This window comes from Dama dama, chromosome 24 (genome assembly GCF_033118175.1).
Source record: "Dama dama isolate Ldn47 chromosome 24, ASM3311817v1, whole genome shotgun sequence".
Lineage (NCBI taxonomy): Eukaryota > Metazoa > Chordata > Mammalia > Artiodactyla > Cervidae > Dama > Dama dama.
In genome coordinates this window covers 11,216,839-11,240,315 of record NC_083704.1, presented here as the reverse complement: position 1 = coordinate 11,240,315, position 23,477 = coordinate 11,216,839, and the positions used below count along the sequence as shown (strand labels likewise).

Below are 23,477 nucleotides of genomic sequence, written 5' to 3'. Positions count from 1 at the left end.
CACAGCGTAAGAGTTCTTTGATTTATCTAAGTCATGTTCCTTAGGTTTCTAGCGCCAAAGTGTGCTGATTGTAATCTAAATGCTGTTTCCTGGCAGTTTTGAAGTCTGCTTGAAATTTATGAAACGAACAAATGCTCTTTCATGAAAAATACCTGCCTGACCCAAGCTCCTCACTGTCGAGTCCAAGATGCACATGCATTCAGATCAGTCCTGTTACTGTCTGTCTGGAAGTATTCTTGGCTCTCTAACACAGCTGCTTTCTCTGTCTCTCTTTCTGTATCTCTCTGTGTGTCTCTGTCTCTTTCTCTTTAAGTTTACTTGTGACAGGCACCATGTCAAATGTTCTTCCAACCGTTTTTGGCACCGTTTTCTGGCTGCCTACCCAGTGTCCACTCTCTGCCTTACCCTGGATAGCAGAATCTCTAAAATGCCCGGGTTAACAGACACGCACACACGCGCGCGCGCACACACACACACACACACAAACACACACACACACCCACACACCCGGCTTCTCTTGCAGAAGGAATATATATTGAGTTTTACATGGACATTGTTGGATGAGGCTTCCAAGGAGGTTATTTTGAGGAGCCTGACTCAGCTGTCAGGCTTCCTTCTGCCCTTTCCCCTTCCTTCTCCCTGTTTGGACATGAGTCAGCCTGCAGTTCTGCAAGCCATTTTGTGTCCATGGCGAAGTCCTGAGGCTGAAACTTGTGTTAAGGACACTGGAGCGGAAAACGAGAAGGCTTCAGGCCGGAGATGAAAACAGGGAGCTACAATACCAAACATAGGACGTCAAACTCAACTAACCTTCCTGTTAAGGGAGAAAACAATCTGATTTTTTTTTCTACTTAATTTGGGCCTCTACTGATAGCAACCGAAAGTAGTTCTTTACCAGTACATAGATTATCATGCAAAAATCCTATAGAATTTATACTATTAATCTTGTTTTACAAAATAGAGCCTTAGGCTAATTGTAAAGCTTACCCAAGTTACTCATTCACTGGACAGTATTGGATTGACCATGTTGGATCATTATTGACCCTGGGTCCGATGGGTCAGCATTTGAATATAGTGTCTGTTTGACAACAAAGGCTGAATTCCTAATTATTACATTTTACTGCCCCTGAGCTGATCATGCCACCAGAATTGTAGACCAACACAACCCATGGGCCTCCTTGAGTAGGTGTGACTGCTGGAAGTTTTCTCATTGGAAAAGATGCTGTGGATCTTCTTTCTTCTCTCTCACAGCCTCTCCAGCAAAAGGGAAGTTTGTCAATTCTGAGTAAATTATCCCAATGGCCACCCATCTCTGTGTCTAGAGATACTTCCTCTTTCTTTTCCTGAATGTAAACTCCTAATTCCTTGGAGAATTCCTAGGGGGAGATCTGTTGTTAAGATGAAATCAGATTCCAGGAAAAGTGTGTGTCACAGAGTTAGTGCTCAACAATTGATGAATGGATTTGTGAACGAATGAACGCTGTTTTCATGGCAGTCTTTCTTAAGACCAGTTTTGGGCCCTGCCTTGTTATGAGATGTGGATGCTCCTCTGTAAGGAGCCTTGATGGCTGTGGCACAGTCCGGTTTCTTGCAGCACCAACTAGCCTGTCTGTGTACCCTCCAAGGACCCGTTTTCCTAAAAGGTTTTGGTGAAAAACTCTTACCACCAGCTGTGGAAAATACCTTTGCTAATCAGTGCAACTGAGTGTAGACACTGGGCACAGGCTTCGTAATTATAGAAAGCTGCCTTCCAGCCATGGTTCTGAAATGCTTTCCCTCTGTGTTTCTGGGCAGATTACTAAAGCCGAGCCTCTGTTTGTCCATATGGTACAAGGGAATAATAGTGATTCCCATTCATATAAGGATTATAGAAGGAAATGTATGAGCAGCATTTAGCAGGGTGTCTAGCTCATAGTACATGTTTAAAAATAATAGCTACTATCATCGGAGAAAATGGTCACTACTGGTTGGAAACATTTCTTAATCCTTCAAGTCGAATTAGCCCTCCTCTCAGCTCTGGCTCCTCAGTGCCCGCTTCTTTCATAGAACATGAACTAGATGAGAAAAAAATAACTGCTCCTAAGCCTGTCTCTCTCAACTACTCTACAGCATTCTGAGGGCAGGATTTTTCTTGAAATCCCTTGTTACTGGCACAGAGAAAGTGCCAAGTAACTGAAGAATGAAAGCAAGAAGAAATATAGCATAATGCCTTTGCTATAGAAATGAATATGGAAGTTTATTTTTGCTCCCAAAGGCATATAGTTTATGCCTTTGCTATAGGAAATAAATATAGGAATAAAAATGGGAGATAATCCATTAAAAGGTGAGTTTAGAGAGCAGTTTTTGACTTTTAATCTAAGAAATCTGAAATGGCATATTCCCTGGTTGGGGCAAGAGGGGAAGAGGGGACAGTTCTATAAATTGGCATTTCTGCAATCCACTGAAGCCCAGTTGGTCCTGGCGTGCTTCACACAGAGAGAGATGTAATTTAGCAGAGGCTGACACTGGTCACTGCTCCAAGCTGGGCTAGAGAGGGCCCACTTATTACAAAGCTAAAAAAAGTAAATGAAAAACTTGCCAGAGTGTATACTCCTTTCCATATTTTTTAATAGAGTCACCAAAGGTTAACTCCTGAAATTCTTATTTATGTTTCCATGACTAGCTCTCAGTACTTTTGTCAGTGGAGCTACATACAAAAGAGTAGATGGAGGGAGGGGGTCTCAGAAACTTCATAAAATTTGTCTGCAGGGTCTTAACTTTAATATTTTTAATAACTGTAGTCTTGGGTATATTAGGAATCATCAGTTCTTTTGAGAGAAAAGGGCTGCACTGTCTTCACTGATACAAGCTTTAAATATGCGGCTAGAGGAAATAATTCACCTAAGAAACCACTCTAGGCTCTGTGCAGAAGTAAACCAGGTTTTTTTTTTTTTTTTTTTCTTTAAGACCCTTGAAGGATCTGGATTATGAATGCAGGTCTGTAATGTAGTTGTCATCAATGTTCTTTGAATTAGCATTAACTGATTGCTCCTATCATCTCAATGGCCTTACGTAAAAGCTCCTAAGGGAATTTAAACATAACACTTGTTGGAGGGATGGCAAAAAAGCAGCCCTCACTGATGAGATTTAAATTTACAATAGGAACATGGCTGGAGCCCAACTTTCAGGGGCTTGCTGGAAGAATAAGTGTTGTGAACATTTTAGTCTAAACAGCAAACAAATAGTGGGCCTTTAGAATCCCCTGCCTTCTTTTGCTCTTTTTAACCCCTGGACAACAAGGTGCAGCCTGCCTTTCCTTCTTCAAACTTGGAATGTTGCAGAGGCAAAAGGGTGAAATCCGATCGGGGTAAGGCATTTGCTTATGGAACTCTTAAATGTCAAGGCAGGCCTGAATGAATGAGGAGCGGCTGCCCTAAAATAGGTTCCCTGCGCTGGTGGCCTGGAGTGGTCATCAGATTTAGCTTAGGGCTTCTCTCGCCAGATCGGACCCTACGTGGTGGTGACTCCCAAAAGATGGAAGCTGGGAAGGTCATACTCCAAGGCTCACTCACTCATGCCCAATCTCTACCTCGGGGCGGGGGGTGGGGGTCGGGGGTCCGGGGGGTGGCGAGCGGGCAAGGTTTGCTGCGGGGTAGGCCCTGCCAGTTGCTGTGCGGGCAAATGCCCCACGCCCCCACACGCGTCCCCCGGTCCTTCCCAGCTCGGGCAGAGAGACCCTGGCCCCGGGTCAAGCAGGCGGCAGGTCGCCAGCAGCTCGGCAAGTATTAATAGAGAGGCGCGGGAGCCTCGGGCAGCCGAGCTCAGGCAGCGCGAGCGCGTCCCCGTCCGTCCCGAGCAGTGGCTCGCGCCGAGCAGCGGCTGCGCGCGCCTGCGGGTCCCCACGGGGGGCGCTGCCTCGGCAACTGCAGCCGCCGCGGCCTGGACTGCAGGAGCCGCGCCCGGCCGCCCCGCGCGGAGCAGCCATGAGCCACCTCCCGGACCGAGAGCGCGCCCCGGACGGTAACGACTCGCGAGGTCTGACCTCCCGCTGTCGGTGGATCAGGGGTCCCGGAGGAGGGTTGTTTCCCCGTAAGGCGGCTGGTGTGGGTATTCAGTCCACGTCTTCCTGGAGTTTTGCCTCCCTTCCTGCTCTTTTGGGAGTTCTCTTCAGAATGAGACAAGTTCCCTTTGCTAAAGCTCGCAGAACCGCGCTTGAATAGCCCTGGGCACTGGGCGGGCTTTTGAGATCAAGCGCAGAACAGGTTTCACCGCTGGGTTGCCGCGGGTATCTCCAGATGCAGAGGGTGCCCCTTCCCTTTAAGAAATGATTGTGCTTCTACTTGGGAAGTGCCCGGGATCACCCCTGAACCACCCCCACCCCCCCACCCCGCCTCCACAAACAGGCGTTTGTGTCTCCTCCACAAACAGGCGTTAAAAGAGGCTACCTCATCTTATAGTGAGTGAGCCCTCGTGTTCTTGGGGGTGGGGGACCCCGACTATTAGTTGTTCAAAGAAGGCATCATGAATTGTGCAGCAGAATTCCCCAAACCGATTTTAGAACTCGGGTATCATGTAGTTCGTCTCGTAAAATGATGGTTATATGATTCTGCGAGGGAAGAGTCTCGGGTTGCTATGAACGGGTGATGAAATACTCTGAACGTTTTTCCCATCAGAGTTCACCTATTCACCTTTTCGCTTGTTTGCTAAAGGTTTCAAACTTGATCCCTTAACTGCCTCGGTTTACCCCTGGTTCGGAACCCCTGCCCTGAAAGGTCATCTTTACTGCTATTTGCTAGTTAGTTATTGACCTTTTAGGAAGAACGTTCCTCCAGGAATAACTCATCTTTGCATCAATAACCCTTTTGGACTGTACTGAACACTACTTAATGAAGTTGCTTTTAAGACAAAACTCTCTAGGGGCTTGGTGAGGCAGGTGCAACAGTGCAGGGTTCCCTGCAGACGAGTCATGAAGGGCGGGGATATTCACACAGTAATGGGTAAGACAAGAATCAAGGTGCTGCAAGAAACATTTCATTCCTCCCTTTCAGAGTCCTGGGCAAAGTTACCAGCATCGCTACCCTGGATCCTCTTTTGAAAATATTTTTTTAAGTTGCATTGTTACTGTTATTCTTACAAAACAGAAACAGACTTACAGACCTCAGGAAGGAATTTAAGGTTGCCCTGGGGAAGAGTGGGAGGAAGGGGTCGTGAGGGAGTTTGGGATGGACATATGCACACATACCTAAAATGGCTAACCAACAAGGACCTATTGTATAGCACAGAGAGCTTGGCTCAATGTTACGTGGCAGTCTGGGTGGAGGAGAGAATGGGGGAGAAGAGAGGCATGTATATGTATGGCAGAGTCCCCTTGCACCTGAAACTTTCAGCTCTACTCCAACACAAAATGAGAAGTTTTGCTGTTGTTGTTGCATTATTTCTGTTTTCAATAACAGTAACATAAAAACTGTCACTTGGCTGGAACTTTTTTGTAAAATGATTACTTTCATGTTTCTAAGAATGCAACACACAGTGCAATCTAAGGAAGATAATTATTTAAAAAACGGATTGATACTTTAGGCTGATTTTTTTTTAAATTTCCTAATAATATAGCAGGTTTCTTTATGTGAGGGGCGGACACACAGGATAGTTGTATCTGACTGCCTTAGCCCTGCACGCTTTTGTTTGTTTTGTTTGAAATCTTAATTCCTGTTTTAAAGCCACAAACTCTTTAGACCTCTGATAGAAACTTCTTAAGTATCTAGTCTTCCTAAATTAAGCATATGTACTTAATAACCAGGCATGTCTGTACCTTATGAGGACTTCATTGATTGCTATATATGAGTAGTGAAGTGTAGAGTTTAACCTTAAATCTGAATTTCAGAGGATACCAAAAGGCTTTAGGCTGCTGTCAGTCCAGTTATCCTTGAGCAGGTGACAAGGTGGTAACATGTCCACTAAAGCCTAATTGTCCCAAATGTTTGCCATGACATCTTAAAAGAGGACAGGATATGTATCTGTCAGACTTTGTAAATTTCAAAGTATGTTTGACAAGACTGTGAAAGTGATCTGTGATGAGTATGTTAAATGACATACCTTGTTCAACAGACCGTCTGGTTGAATATCTGTTACAGACTATACATTATGGAAGAACATCATAGGGAATCCTATTACAGATAAATAATTCTTATTCTGCTCCACATGTTTTGATCCAGTTTACAGTCTGCCCATAGTACATCCCAGAGAAATTTAGGCAATTAATTATAACAGATTTGAAGTTTAATTCCAGTAGAAATAAAGAATTCTTTGGACTCAACTCTATTTTCCCTTCTGGTTCGAATTTATAAGACAAATCTCCTACATAATTTAGGTCTGCAAAGTCATAGTTTCTTTCTTATGCAGCTTTTGATTCTTATTTTGATTCTTCACTTTTAAACTGGAAGAAACTTTTAAGTTTTAATAATAAGGGGCAGAAACCTTTTCCATTGAAAATCTGACTTTTATGGAATGTTGTAAGTCTGGTATATTGGAATAAAATTGAAACCATGATATTCAGGAACAAAATTTCTGTGTAATTTTTTTGCCTCTTGTATATTTCTTTGTTTTCTTTCTCTCTATAAACTTTTCACTTTTTATTTATTCCTTTTGATTATAATTTAAATGAAACCCACTGCAGGTAAAATTTATCACCCAGTATCTGATCCCTCCTTTAAGGTAAGAAGTGCTCATATTTATTGAACACTAACCTGCTAGGCTGAACTACAAGCACTAGCTTCTCTAAGCCTCACTAGCAAGGAGAACTATTATTGTCTGCTTTTATTGTAATTATAACTTTTTAAAAATAAAACTGAGGCTCTGGGCGGGTGACTGTCAGCTGTGAGTGTTCAATCCATTCCCCTAACACCTAACCCCGGGTCTGTGCTGCCTCTCCTGCTGGACCACAATGTTGAATGTCCACAGGTGGAACGCTGGCGAGACCCCTGGAAGGTGGCGCTAAGCTCACTGAAGTGACAGGAGCGTTCTTCCCTTTCCCTTTGGGTGGGAAAGATGGGAGGAAACACCGTGGGTATCCAGAGATCTGGCCGCAGCAGCTCCCTCTCTCCCTCTGGCCGCGATCGGGACCTGTGCTTTGCCCCGGGGGCAGAAGCCCTCTGGTTATTGGGGATGTAGGACAGCTGTACCTTTCTGAGGCAGAGGCAGCGCCCCGCGGACACTGTACAGCCCTGCTCTGGAGCAGGTGTGGTCGGGGTCCCGCTCTCTCAGGCTGCCCAAGATGGGTCCATGTTACAAGGTGGTGCCCTGAGCTCTGCTCAGTATTCTGCAGCGACCTAAATGGGAGAAGAACTTGAGAAGAATAGATACACATATATGTATACCTGAACCACTTTGCTATACACTTGGAACTAACACAACATTGTTAATCGACTGTACCCCAATATAAAATAAAATTTTTAAAAAGACAGCACCCTGGGAGCAGGCGACCTGCACTAGAGCAAAGCCGCTCTCTGTGGGGAGCTGTGGGGGCAGAAGAAGAAGGATGCTCAGCGAAGGCTCTGATGTGTAGTGTCTCTCAACCCATAATGCAAACTCTGTATCTCGGTTTCTTCATCTGTAAAATAGGGATGAGGATATCCACTAGTTGAAATTACTCTGAGCGTTTCCACTGACTGAATGTCTGGCAGGTAGCAGGCTCTCCATAAACTTATTATATTCAGAAAATTGAATATAGAGTTTAATGAGGTAATTAGAATCTGTTAGCAAAGTGCAACTTTCCAGAAAGATGGGGTTAGTGTGACATCCGTTCAGCTATACAACACTAACAGACACAGTCTACCTACTGATGCGGGGAGTCTGCCAGATGTGTGATCAGCCACACAGGGTGTGTGCGTGCGTGTGTGTGTGTGTGTGTGTGTGTGTGCACGCACGTGCTTTGGATGCTGTGTCTTTGCAATTGGAGCTTTCATTTTGTGCAAAGAGTGAGGAGAAGTTAATTTATATATTAAAACAGAAAAGTGAGTTAGGAGTCCCAGTGAATCATGGGAGAGTACTTTTCAGAAAGCAGGTTGCTCCTGGAGTTACCCTCACAATTAACTTTGAAAACATTGATTCTTGCTCAGTGATTTTTCTATTGTATTGAATAATTTCATAAATTCTGTTTTGTCTGCATTGAAACACTTTTCAGAGTTTTTTTGTAATTGGTTACATCTCTGTTTCTTACATAAAGTCCATGAGAGCATGGACCACATCTTTCTATTTACTGAATCCCCAGCACCTAGCTTGGAGGCTTCCCTGGTGGCCCAGATGATAATCTACCTGCAATACAGGAGACCTGGGTTCAATCCCTGGGTCTGGAAGATCCCCTGGAGAAGGAAATGGCAACCCACTCCAGTATTCTTGGCTGAAGAATCCCATGGACAGAGGAGCCTGGCAGGCTACAAAGAGTCAGACATGACTAAGTGACTAACACTTTCACTTTTCACAGCACCTAGCTAAGTGCCTGACAAACTGTAGGTACATATATTCAACATATATCTGTTGAATAAAGAAATGTGTGAGTGAATAAGAAAGTGATGGGTGGTAACAATGTGTGATTCCTGAAATACATCTGTCCTTATTTTTGCATTTAAGCTTGAATTCATACTCACTTTTTCCTCCTCCAGGTTGTTTATAATTGTGAAAATGTGTAAGTATTTACATGCCAAATAATAGGGAGTTAAAAACATAAAAATATTCCTTTGCTGGATGGCATAAATCAATTATGATAGGCTTTAAAATGCTATGTGATGGCATTCTGTTTTTGGAAAATCATTACCTGTTGCAAAAGGATCTAGGTGGAAAGGCAACAGAGGATTAATAGATGTTGCCTCTGAATAGATGGAGTAATAAATATTCCTTAATTCTTTTTCCTTGTTTATGTTTCCGATTCTTATGTAATGAACTTGCTTTCTTTTATAAGGAAGAAACACGATACAAGGACTGTGTACCATAAAACAATTGGGAAGCTAGGTTTGACATAGATACACAACCATGAGTAAAATAGCTAGCTAGTGGGAAGCTGCCGTGTAGCGCAGGGGGCTCCGATCGGTGCTCTGTGATGACCTAGGGGATTGGACGGGGGCAGGGAGGCTCAGCAGGGAGAGGATATATGTGTACGTATGGCTGATACACTTTGTTGTAACAGCAGAAACTAATAAAATATTGTAGAGTAATTCTACTCCAACAAAAAAATACCATAGACCACTCACACTGCATCACCTCATTCCCTGACACTGGACACTTAAGTTGTTTTCTCAACTGACTTTCCAAATTTGTCTGCCCAACTCTTTTGGAACATTTAAATCAGTTTCTGCCTTTCAGGGTTACAAAGTAGCATAATTGTTTTAAAGAGATGAGCAGCTGAAAAAGAAACTCAGAGTAGGGAAAAAGAAAGCAATTTAATGCCAATGACAAAAGATGCTAATTTCCCAGCTTGTGGTATTGACTACATTGCTTTGCTGCAAATCACAGTTAACTTTCGGTCTCCCCTGTGCCCTCGGCTTCCCTTCCTTTGCTGTGTAAAGATTGTGGCAGCTCATGAATACCTGATCAGTCAGTGCTCCCTGGCTATTTTGTGTCTGTACTTGAGGGGCTTTCATAGTGGCTGCCATCAAGTACCCTTTCCTTATTTGCAGAGTTAGTTCCAGGAAAAAGAACTTCATAAAGCAGGGAAGGTGGTCTCTTTCCTTTCTTTGGGGGGTCGGGGGGGAAGTCACCATTCTTTGGGAATAGAGCTGTGAATAAGTAACTTTTAAGCTTACGTATTTTTTTCTTTTTAAAATTGAAATAGTTGGTATATAACATGATATAAGTTTCAGGTGTACAACTTAGTGACACATAATTTTTAAAGGTTATGCTCCATTTATAGTTGTTATAAAAATATTGACCATACTTCCTGTGTTGTACAATATATGTAAGTCCCCAACATATGAACCTTCAAATTCCAAGCTTTCAAAGGTGCAAACCTGCATTCCATCACTCAGACGAGAGTGAAGCTGCGGCCGGCCCTCCCTCCCCTGCTGCCCACGACCCTTCAGCTCCACCATCTCCCGCCTCCTCTCCCTCCTCCCGTCAGCAACTCTTCCTGCCCGTTCACTAGATGCCAGCCCGTGAGCCAGTTGCTATACTGTCCTGCTCTGCTTTTCAAAGTATTACACTGTGAGACTAAACATGTTTTCTTTACTTTTTGTGTTTGTTTTTTGTGTATTATTTGTGTGAAAAGTAATATAAACCTATTACAGCACAGTACTATATAGCCATTTGTGTTAGTTGCGGACCTAGTCTAAATTTGTTGGAGTTTTGAACAAATTGGACTTATGAACACACTCTCAGAATAGAACTCATTCATCTGTGGGGGACTTATTATATAGTTGTGGATTATTTATTTTATATAGAGCAGGTTGTATCTCTTAATACCCTCCTCCTATAATGCCCCTCCCCCCTTTCCTCTTTCCACTTGTGACCGCTAATTTGTCCTCTGCATTTGTGAGTCTATTTTTTTGTTATATTCACCAGTTTGTTTTATTTTTTGGATTCCACATGTAAGTTATATTATACAGTATTTGTCTTTCTCTGTCTGACTTATTTCACTCAACATAATGCCCTCAAAGCCCATCCATGTTGTTGCATATGTGCCTATCACAAAATCTCTTTCTTTTTTATGGCTTAATAGTGTTTCATTGTGTGCATGTGGATTATATGTTATAACATCTTTATCTGTTCATCTGTTGATAGACACTTAGGTTGTCTTCATATTTTTTTAAGTATAAATTCAGACTACTTTTTAAAATATCCTCACCAACATTTGTTTGTGTTCTTTTTGCTGATAGTCATTCTGACAGGTGTGAGGTGATATCTCATGTGTTTTTTTTTTTTTTTAATGTTTTATTTGGCTGCAGCATGTGGGATCTTCAATCTTTGTTGTGGCATGAGGGATCTTTAGTTGCTCTGTGTGAACTCTTAGTTACAGCATATAGGATCTAGTTCCCTGACCAAGGATTGAACCTGAGCCCCGCATTGAGAGCACAGAGTCTTAGCTACTTGTCCACCAGGGAGGTCCCTCATGTCCTTTTAATTTTCATTTCTTTGATGACTAATGATATTGAACCGTCTGTTTATATTCTTTGAAAAAGTGACTTTGAAAAAGAATGACTGCCCATTCTTTAGATGGGTTGTTTGTTTTTCTGATGTTGAGTTGTAGGAACTGTTTATATATTTTGCATACTAACCCCTTATTGGGCATACCACTTGCAAATACTTTATTCCATTCAGTTAGGTGTCTTTTTGTTTTCTTGATGGTTTCCTTTGCTATGCAAAAGCTGTTAAGTTTAATTAGGTCTCATTTGTTTATTTTCCCTTTTATTTCCTTTGCTTTAGGAGATAGAGCCAAAAGATATTGTTACAATTTATGTCAAAGAGTGTTCCTCCCATATTTTCTTCTAGGAGTTTTATGGTTTCTGGTCTTATATTTAGCTCTTTTATCCATTTTAAAAAAGTTTATTTTTTGTATATAGTGTTAGAGAATGTTCCAATTTCATTATTTTACATGTGGTTGTCCAGTTTTACCAAAACTACTTATTGAAGAGACTGTCTTTTCCCCATTGTAAATTCTTTCCTCTTTTGTCATGGATTAACACACGATGGCAGAGAAGGCAATGGCACCCCATTCCAGTACTCTTGCCTGGAAAATCCAATGGACGGAGGAGCCTGGTAGGCTGTAATCCACGGGGTCGCTAAGAGTTGGACATGACTGAGCGACTTCACTTTCACTTTTCACTTTCATGCATTGGAGAAGGAAATGCCAACCCACTCCAGTGTTCTTGCCTCGAGAATCCCAGGGACGGGGGAGCCTGGTGGGCTGCCGTCTATGGGATCGCACAGAGTCGGACACGACTGAAGTGACTTAGCAGCAGCAGCAACCTAGAGCCAGACATCCTGGAATGTGAAGTCAAGTGGGCCTTAGGAAGCATCACTATGAACAAAGCTAGTGGAGATGATGGAATTCCAGTTGAGCTATTTCAAATCCTGAAAGATGATGCTGTGAAAGCGCTGTACTCAATATGCCAGCAAATATGGAAAACTCAGCAGTGGCCACAGGACTGGAAATTGTCAGTTTTCATTCCAATCCCAAAGAAAGGCAATGCTAAAGAATGTTCAAACTACTACACAATTGCACTTATCTCACATGCTAGCAAAGTAATGCTCAAAATTCTCCAAGCCAGGCTTCAACAGTTTGTGAACTGAGAACTTCCAGATGTTCATGCTGGATTTAGAAAAGGCAGAGGAACTAGAGATCAAATTGCCAACATCTGCTGGATCATAGAAAAAGCAAGAGAATTCCACAAAAACACCTGCTTCATGGACTAGGCTAAAGCCTTTGACTGTGTGGATTACAGCAAACTGTGGAAAATTTTTAAAGAGATGGGAATACCAGACCATCTGACTTGCCTCCTGAGACATCTCTATGCAGGTTAAGAAGCAACAGTTAAAAACGCACATGGAACAATGGACTAGTTCCAAATTGGAAAAGGAGTACATCAAGACTGTATATTGTCACCCTGCTTATTTAAGTTATATGCAGAGTACATCATGAGAAACACTGGGCTGGATGAAGCCCAAGATGGAATCAAGATTGCCAGGAGAAATATCAATAACCTCAGATATGCAGGTGACACCACCCTTATGGCAGAGAGTGAAGAGGAATTAAAGAGCCTCTTGATTAAAGTGAAAGAGGAGAGTGAAAAAGATGGCTCAAGAAACTAAGATTATGGCATCCGATTCTATCACTTCATGGCAAATAGATGGGGAAACAATGGAAACAGTGGTAGACTTTTATTTTCTTGGACTCCAAAACCACTGCAGATAGTGACTGCAGGCATGAAGTTAAAAGACACTTGCTCCTTGGAAGAAAAGCTATGACAAACCTAGACAGCATATTAAAAGCAGAGATGTTACTTTGCTGACAAAGGCCCATATAGTCAAAGCTGTGGTTTCCTAGTAGTCACATGTGGATGTGAGAGTTGGACCATAAAGAAAGTTGAGCACCAAAGAATTGATGAACTATGGTGTTGGAGAAGACTCTTGAAAGGCCCTTGGACAGTAAGGAGACCTAATCTGTCAATCCTAAAGGAAATCAATCCTGAATATTCGTTGGTTGGACTGATGCTGAAGCTGAATACATTGGCCACCTGATGTGAAGAATTGACTCATTGGAAAAGACCCTGATGCTGGGAAAGACTGAAGGCAGGCAAGGAAGAGGACAACAGAGGATGAGATGGTTGGATGGCATCACTGACTTGATGGACATGAGTTTGAGCAAGCTCTGGGAGTTGGTGAAGGACAGGGAAGCCTGGCGTGCTGCAGTCCATGGGGCCACAATGAGTCAGACATGACAGAGTGAGTGAACTGAACTGAACTGACCCTAACTTTTGCATTTCATAATTTAACCAACCAAATATACATTCCTAGACCTAATAATTTAGTCCTATTTTTAAAATTATGATAGGTCTTTTAATTTATAGATTTACTATCCTGACCTTTTCTATTCAAATAATTTATGTGTTGAAGAACTTGGGCCACTTGGTCTACATAATTCTCTGCAATCTGGATTTTACTGCTTGTGTGCTAATGATTTAACATTTTCTTTGAAGATTGCCTTCTTTGAACACTGGCTTGTGCCTCCCTAGCCCTTCCTCTTTCTCAGTCCTTGTGGCTAAATTACACTTTTTAGTCTGATCCTTAAATTCTAGAGACAACCATGAAATCATTTTATCTATTAGGTTTTTTATTATAGTATTAGGCAATAAAGCATTTAATTAAATTTCTCCTATTCAGCCCCTCAATTCTTTCATGAACTTCATTAAACATTATAATGAGTTGGCTGAAAATTGATGCTCTCATTTACTAATTATTTTAAATAGTAGTAACTTGGGTGTATTACGGGGCAGTTTTTATAAACTCTTGTACACTGTTGTTTGGATTGTAAAATGGTATAACTGCTATGAAAAGCAGTATGGAGGTTTCTTTAAAAATGAAACATGAAACCACCATATAAGTGCTAGTAAAGAGGAGCCTGGCGGGTTACTGTCCATGGTGTCACAAGAGTCAGACATGACTTAATGAGTAAACCACAAAACCACAATTCCACTTCTGAGTAAATATCCCAAATAATTGAAAACAGAGTCTTAAAGAGATGCCCTTGTTTACAGGAGCAGTATTCATAATGGCTAAACAGGAGGAAGAAAAGCAAATGTGCATTAATGGATAGATGGATATACTAAATACGGTATATGCAGTCAATGGAATATTATTTAGCCTTAAAAATGATAGGTGTACTGTTATGTTCTCCAGCAGGTATGAACCCCATGGACATTATGCTAAGTGAGAGAAACGGCACAAATAGCCAATGTACTGTGTAATTCCACTTACATAAAGCTGGGAGTAGAATGCTCGTTATCAGGAGCAGGGGGAATAGAGGGAGTGGAAAGTGTTCAGTGGGTACAGAGTTTGAGTTTTGCAAGGTAAAAATTATGGAGATCTGTTTCATAACAACGTGAATATACTTAACATCATGAACTGTATTGTTAAAATGGTTAAGGTGGTAAGTTTTATGCTTTGTATTTTTTTTTAATCACAATAAAAGTGGAACACCCAATTTAAAAACAAGCAAAAAGACTTTTAAAGATAGAAAAATTCATAAAATAATTTAAGAACTCACTTACCTCTGTGAACAGTTTAACCTTCTTTGTGTCTTTGATGTTGCCATTATGAGCACTGAATGTTGTCACATTCTCAGGAGTTGAGAGGTGTCCATCTGTTTCTTTGTTCCTTCATTGAATGATGTCAGATTGCTTCTCTTGAATTCTTTTCTCTTCTGTCCTGTTGCTGTTTCCCTTCTCACGGAGTTTCTGAGTGTCAGCTTTTTTTCTTTCTCCTAATTCTAGTAGCATTTTAAATCACCACTTGCTGCACTTAACTCCAGTTCATTGTTTTTAACAAGTTTGGCAATTATCTCATCTTGCTTCTTTTAGCTTACCAAACTGTTGAAATTGTCCAGGATACAAGGTAGTTTGCCTCTGAATGAGGTGCGAAGAGGACTATGAGTGAAGTTTATAAATACCTGTTACACTGACTTTGTTGTATGTATTTATTTTGCATTCCTAGTATTCTCAGGTACTTCTGGATGGTTGATGTTGCTAGATAAGAAGCTTCCATATAGAATGTTCCTCTATTTGGAAAAATATTTCTGTGTAAACATATGCATGAATAATTATAGTTCATGCTTATAGTTTGAAGAAACTGATAAAATTGCTCAGTAGATAACATATGTAAACAGAGTTGGCAAGTAAGCCTCAGTTTAAGGGAAGATTGTAGCTTGACTCACTGTTCTGCACTGGGAGTGTGACTGACTTGTAGCCCTTAGGGCAATTCCTGCATGTTCTTACCCACTGTTTACACTGCTCCCATCAGCTGTCCCCCTGGTGCTGAGAACTTTTCTTCTGTGCACTAGTACTGAAATTGAACCTCAGAGTCAGAGTTCTGGGCGAAGTAGACAAGAATTGCTTTACTGCTTTGCCAGACAGAGGGGAGACTCAGAGGGCGCCTGTCCCTGACACCCGTCTCCCAGCCCTGGGGTACTTGGTGAGGAGCTGTAAGGCAGTGGCACAAGGGTGGCGTAGCTGGTAGGATTAAGGTACGCAGAGCCTGCACGCCTTTAATCTAGCCTCGGGTGGTCTTCTCTGGAATGAAAAATGCTTATTTCTTTCATCTGTTGGGAGTTGAGTTCCATAAACCAAACTATCAGGGCTTCCCTGGTAGCTCAGACAGTAAAGTGTCTGCCCGCAATGTGGGAGACCCTGAAGATTCTCTGGAAAAGGAAATGGCAACCCACTCTGGTACTCTTGCCTGGAAAATTCCATGGATGGAGGAGCTTGGTAGGCTACAGTCCATGGGGTCGCCAAGAGTCAGCATTGAGTTGACTGAGTGACTTGACTTTCTTTCTTTCTTTCTTCTAGTTCTATAAAGAGCTTAAACATGTCTTGTTATGTGTATACCATGAGGCGAATCAAAACCATACCCCAAGGCTGCACTATTGTTTTTTGATTATTTCCCCCTTGTCTCTGCATCCCCTCCCTTCGCTGATTAACAACTGTTCAGCTCTTCTGTCCTTTGTAACTTACGGAAGGCCATGGAAACTGGAGTCTGTTCTCTACAAACAAGGCACAAGGGAGACCTAGGAAGGTTTCTGTGCCCAGGAACCCCAGAGGGCCCTGTTTGGTTTCGCTACTAAGAGGTCTGTAGCATCGCTTACCGGAGGCTGGGCAACGTGCTTCACTCTGTTTTACACTGCGCATGATTTTGTAAGAGCTTTCTTCAGGTATGATTTATATATCATAAAATTCACCTGTTTGTGCATTTCAGTTCATTCTTAGTAAATGTACAGCATTGTTGCCCAGGTGGCTCAGTGGTAAAGAATCTGCCTGCCAAAGCAGGAGACACAGGTTTGATCCCTGCGTGGGGAAGATCCACTGGAAAAGGAAATGGCCACCTGCTCCAGTATTCTTGCTGGGAAATTCCATGGAGAGAGAAGCCTGGCAGTTATGAAGATTGTGTTGGTGGTGGTTTAGTCTGACTCTTGCAACCCCATGGCCTGTAGCCCACCAGGCTTCTCTGTCCATGGGATTTCCCAGGCAAGAATACTGGAGCAGGTTGCCATTTCCTTCTCCAGGGGATCTTCCCAACCCAGGGATTGATCCTGTGTCTTCTGCATTGCAGATGGTCTTCTGCATTGCAGATAGATTCTTTACTGCTGAGCCACTGGGAATTCCCTGCTATGTAGATATTATGGTTAAAGTAAGTGTTTCAAAGCAAAGCAATAGTTTTGCAAGACAGACTATTTCCTTCAGATAGGACTTCCTAAATTTTTTTGTTTCCCTTTGAGCATGTCCTGCTACACCTAGAAGACAAACTCATGTAATTTTGTCCATAGTACAGAGAAGAATTCCTTTGTGCACCTTTAGTGGTTAGCCATAAGTTCAGTTCTGTCGCTCAGTCATATCCGACTCTTTGTGACCCCATGGACTGCAGCACGCCAGGCTTCCCTGTCCAACACCAACTCCCAGAGCTTGCTCAAACTCTTGTCCATCGAGTCGGTGATGCCATCCCACCATCTCATCCTCTGTCATTCCCTTCTCCTGCCTTCAGTATTTCCAAAAAGCTAGGGTCAAATACGAGAGTGTTTAGTGTAAAAAATATCAATGAAAGGGAATTCCCTGGCAGTCCAGTGGTTAAAACTCCACGCTTCCAGTGCAGGGAGTGTGGGTTCAATCCTTGATTGGGGAACTTGGATCTCACATGCCAAGTGGTGTGGCAAAAAAATTAAAAAATAAAACCCACTGGGAATTTTAAAAAATGTCAACGAAAAGTCTCCACTTCAGACATGAAAAGATAATGGAGACAGAAAAAGTAATTGAGGCAAGACAGACCAGGACTGAAAAGTTTGTCTCCATTTCTCATTGCCTAAGATCAAAGCCAAGGGGTCATGAGGAGCAGTAGCCCATTTACCTGCTAATTTAATGGAAAGTGAAAGTGAAAGTCACTCAGTCATGTCCAACTCTTTGCGATGCCATGGACTATACAGTCCATGGAATTCTCCAGGCCAGAATAGTGGAGTGGGTAACCTTTCCCTTCTCCAGGAGATCTTCCCAACCCAGGGATCAAACCCAGGTCTCCCACATTGCAGGCAGATCTTTACCAGCTGGGTCAGAAGGGAAGTCCAATTTAATGGAAGCACTGAAGATAACAACAGCAATCTTTACCAATTCTCTTGGATGAGGCCACCTTGCAGCTTCTTCAGAGCAAAGAAGTGATGGCTCTCTGAAGACAGAGAGAGAGGCTGAACAGGGAATGGAAGTGACTCAGAGACACCCTCTGGTCCTCAGGGGAAGGTAGGTGGATGGCGTGCCCTTGATTCTGGCAAGGATCTCTCTCTGATGAGGATGAAGGCAGAAACCATGGGACAGATAGACCTGCTTTATTAGGGAGCTGATGAAGAACACAGTATAAGTTTGGAGGGGTTAACATCATTGCCCACAGCCAAGATGAACCCACCTTAGTGAGGGAACACCGCTGGTATCTGACCAAGATGAGACAGAAGAGACCACAGTATGCCTCAGCCGTGACTGCCAGGTGGGAGCAGAGTCAAGACGTAGATGAGTGAGATAGCCAGAGATGAAGTGCCAGGGGTCACCCCATGGATGCAAGCACTCCACTACTATTCCTTCATTCTGAAGTTGAGTGGCGTATGCTTCCTCCCCATGTACCTAGAAGCCTTCAAGAAGGCTTGGAGACTGGGGAGTGGGAATCTGAGCGATCAAGCATTTTTATTGAACATTGTAAAAATGGAGCATTGCCTAAACAGACTGTTTATCATCGCTGACCAAATTTTAACCAGATTGGATTAAGTAATGGAGATTTTGTCACCTCCTTCCATCAGTGGAGATTCATGAGGCGATAACATCAATTAGACACAAAGATACAAGCAGACTTTGTTTTATTATACTTTGCCTGTTTGTACTTCCCAGATACTGCATTTTTTACAACTGAAGATTTGGGGCAACCTCCTGTTGAGCAAGTCTGTTGGCACCATTTTTCCAACAGCATTTGCTCACATCACGTCTCCGTGTCACATTTTGGTAACTCTCACAATATTTCAAGGTTTCCTGTTATTGTTATTATATGTTTTAAGGTGACCTATGGTTAATGGCCTTTGATGTTACTATTGTAATTGTTTTCTGGCACCAGGAACCATGCGCATATAAGATGCCAAATTTAATCAATAAATATGTGAGTTCTGACAGCTCCATCAGCCAGCCATTCCCCATCTTTCTCCCTCTCCTCAGGCCTTCCTATTCCGAGACAGCATTGTTGAAATTAGACTAGCAGTAACCCTACAGTGGCATCTAAGTGTTCAAGTGAAAGGAAGAGTCCCAAGTCTTTCACTTTAAATCAAAAGCTAAAAATGATCAAGCTTAGTGAGGAAAGCATGCATCAAGATGGGTCCAAAGCTAGGCATCTTACACCAAACAGCCAAGTTGTGAATGCAAAGGAAATGTTCTTGAAGGAAATTAAAAATGCTATTCAGTGAACAAGAAAGAGAAACAGCCTTTATGCTGATATGGAGAAGATTTGAATGGTCTGGAAAGAAAATCTGGCCAGACACAACATTCCTTTAAGCCAATACCTAATCCAGAGCCAGGCCCTAACTCTCCTCAATTCTCGGAAGGCTGAGAGAGGCGAGGAGGCTGCAGAAGAAAAGTTTGGAGCCAGCAGAGGTGGGTTCATGAGGTTGAAGGGAAGAAGCCGTCTCCATAGCATCAAAGTGCAAGGTGAGGGAGCAGCTGCTGATGCAGAGGCTGCTGTAACTTACCCAGAAGGTCCACATAGGATAATTAATAAGTGGCTACGCTAAACAATAGATTTTCAATGTAGATGAAACAGCCTTCTATTAGAAGAACTTTCATGACTAGAGAGAAGTCAATGCCTGGCTTCAAGGCTTCAAAGGATGGGCTGATTTCTCTTGTTAGGGGCTAATGCAACTAACTCGGTGACTTTAAGTTGAAATCAATGCTCATTTACTGTTTTGAAAGTCCTAAGGTCCTTAAGACTCATGCTAAATCTACCCTGCCTGTGCTCTGTAAATGGAACAACAAAACCTGCATGAGACCACATCTGTTGCCAATATGGTTTACTGAATAGTTTCAACTTACTGTTGATCTACTGCTCAGAAAAAAAAAAAAATTGCTTTCCAAATATTTACCGCTTGTTGACAAGGCACCTGGACGCTCAAGAGTGCTGATGGAGATGTATTAATGCAAAGAGGTTAATACTGTTTTAACACTTGGTAATAATATAACACCTATTCTGTAGCCCATGGGTCATTTTGACCTTTAAGTTTTATTATTTAAGAAATACGCTCAGTAAGGCTATAGCTGGCATAGATAATGACTCCTCTGATAAGTCTGGGGAAAGTCAATTAAAAAAAAAAACCTCTGGAAAGGATTCGCCACTTTAGATGCCATGAAGAATATTCGTGTTTCATAGAAAGAGGGCAAAATATCAACAGGACTTTGAAAGAAGCTGATTCCAACTCTCATGGATGACTTTGAGGGGTTCAAGCCTTCAGTGGAGGAAGCAACTGCAGATGTGGTGGAAGTACCAAGAGAACTAGAATGAGAAGTGGGACCTGAAGATGAAAGCTAATTTTTGCATTCACATGATAAAATTTGGACTGCAAAGAGATCAAACCAGCCAGTCATAAAGGAAATCAATCCTGAATATTCATTGGAAGGACTGATGCTGAAGCTGAAGCCCCAATACTTCGGCCACCTGATGTGAAGAGCTGACTCATTAGAACAGACCCTGATGCTGGGAAAGATTGAAGGCAGGAGGAGAAGGGGACAACAGAGAATGAGATGGCTGAATGGCATCACCAACTCGATGGACATGAGTTTGAGCAGGCTCTGGGAGATGATGAAGGACAGGGAAGTCCCTGCAGTCCACGGGGTTGCAAAGAGTTGGACATGACTGAGTGACTGAACAGCAATGATAAAACTTGGACAGATGAGAACTTGTTTTTTATGGATGAGCAAAGAAAGTGATTTCTTGAGATGGAGTCTACTGTTGGTGAAGATGCTGTGAAGCTTGTGTAAATGACAAAGGATTTAGAGTAAATTTAATGGGGGGTTTGAGAGGCTTGACTCCAGTTTTGAAAGAAGTTCTCCTGAGGGTCAAATGCTATCAAATAGCATTGCATGCTGCTGAGAAATTGTTTGTGAAAGGAAGAGTCAATGAATGTAGCAAGCTTCATTGTTGTCTTATTTTAAGAAATTGCCACAGTCACCCCAACCTTCAGCAATCACCACCCTGATCGGTCAGCAACCATCAACGTCAAGGCCAGCAAAAAGATTATGACTCACTGAAGGCTCAGATGTTGGTTAGCATTTTTTAGCAATCAAATATTTTTTTTAGTTAAGGTATATGTATTTTTTTTTTTAGAGATAATGCTGTTGAATACTTAACAGCCTAGAGTATAGGGTAAACATGATTTTTGTACACACTGGGAAAGCAAATAATTCACATAACTTGCTTTGATATTTATTTTATTGTGATGATCTAGAACTGAACCAGCAACATCTCCAAAGTATGTCAGTACTGCATTTTTCTCAGTATACCTGAGTGTCATAAATGTCACTGTGCCACAGACCCTTGAAACTAAATCGGCTGCTTCAGCCACTGCCCTTGACATCAGCGCTGTTTGGGGGGAGTACAGTTGCCAAAGATAAATGTGTGTGAAGCTGAGTCTCAGGTCTGCTGATGAAGAATCCCATGGCAAGAGGCTTAGTAGTTAAGTTCTGCACTTTTTAAAGACAGAAAAGCAATGGCAGTCAAATGTCTTTCAGTCATATTGTAATTTGAAGCCGAAGTGTTCCATCTTACACTCATGCCTATGAACTCTAAGCAAAACAGTATAGAGAGGCTTTTGAGATAAAGCAGGCTCTCCATCAGTTCCTTTCTTGAACCACAACCATGAAGGTCCTGAAACGTTATAGGAATTCACAGTTTTGCAGATCATTGATGAGGACTGCTTTTAGAAATGCTGGAATGTGATTTATATTAATTGTGTGAATAAGAATTTAATTTTAAAAAGGGCTTTAGCTATAGAGTTATTGACTATTGTTAACTGTTACTAATAACTGTTATTAACTTGCCTGGTGGCTCAGATGGTAAAGCCTCTGCCTGCAGTGCAGGAGACCTGGGTTCGATCCCTCTTTTGGGAAGATCCCCTGGAGAAGGAAGTGGCAACCCACTCCAGTACTCTTGCCTGGAAAATCCCATGGATGGAGGAGCCTGGTAGGCTACAGTCCACGAGATCACAGAGTCGGACATGACTGAAGGAAACGGAACCCACTCCAGTACTCTTGCCTGGAGAATTCCATGGACAGAGGAGACTGCAGGCTACAGGGTTGCAAACGAGTTGGACTGAGTGGCTAAACAACACCACCAGTCACTTACCCAGAGACGTTAAAGTCCTATTTCACAGCCACAGGAACTGGGCAGGGCTAGAGTTGGGTCTGGAACCCCTGCCCCATCCCAAATTCCAGAGTGTTCTTTCTCTGCATAAGAAATCAATCCTGCAAAATACTGACTAAATCAGAGTTAGATTTATGTTTCTTTCCACCAGCATCTGCCATGTCTTGGTGTGGCACTAAGAATTTCAGCATCCAGGAGCTTCTATATTGCAGAGCAACCATCTAAATTACTTGATGTCAGCGGGCTGTTGTTAAATATTAAAATCTGCTTTGGTGATTTAGCTGTAGCATTGACAAATCTTACATTTTCACACTCCAATTTTTGCCTCTTAAATACATGGCTAAATCCTCCCTTTGTTTAAGTGCCTTAGCTGATAAGACTGTTCCCCTTTCAGCACTCTGGATGCTGTGTTCTTTGACCTTCTAATACTTTGTATCAATTTACAAAATCAATAGAGCTTTAGTTGATATTTTATGACATATCTGTTCTTTCAGATCCTACATGGGCCAAAAAAATACATGCAAGGAATGTATTTTCCTCATACGCATTTTCCTCATGGCACGTTCTACTGTGCCATCGACTCAGTTTTATTTCAGTACTAATTTGTATGAAGCAATGATAGAGGAGAAAGAAAATCTATGAAAAATTGAATTTCCTCATATTCATCCGTGGTCTTATTTTTCAAGTTGATGGCACAACAAAAGAGAACTTTAGAAAGTGATTGTGGAACATACATGCGATGACAGTTTTGCCCAGAACTGTTCAATACAGGGTGTCAGCTTAGCAGTTAATTGTTCTTTTATTGTTTGACCTGTGTTAGTCCACCCTCCCGGGCGAGGGTGGCCGCATGGTTTAGTGAAAAGAGGAGACACTGCAATCAATCATAGTTTAAATATCAGCTCTGCTATTTACTGTGCCAGCTACGTGACCTTCATAAACTTAATTAACCTCTTGGGTTCTCATTTCCATATTTGTAGAATTGGGTGTGATACTTCCCTTATAAGATGTTATGAAGATCCATGCAGAGACGTGTAGTATGAATACCTATTCCAGTGTCTGTCTGGTCCACAGGCATTCAAAAGACAGCAGTCATTTGTTTTGATTTGGATTTTCCAGAAGCAGTCCATGAGTCAAGGATTGGAGCGTAAGTAGTATCTTTGGAAGGTGGTCCCAGGGAGATCAACAGAGAACCCGTTATAAAGCGAGTTATCGCTGCAGGTAACTACAGTTTACTTCTGCTGGGTAACTAGGGCATTGGTGAAGAAGATGCACCCCAGGGTTATCCTATATGAAGGACAGGAGAACTGGATGTCTACCTGTTAATTTCTATCAGTTGTTGGTTGAGGGATGCTGATATGGGTATTAATTTTTCAGAG

General features: G+C 42.2%; 1 protein-coding gene across 1 annotated transcript in view; it reads left to right on the top strand.

The window, feature by feature from the left end:
* GADL1 (glutamate decarboxylase like 1) overlaps positions 1-23,477 on the top strand; it is a 245,729-nt gene that overhangs the window by 65,613 nt on the left and 156,639 nt on the right. The gene's annotated exons all lie outside the window — the stretch shown is intronic.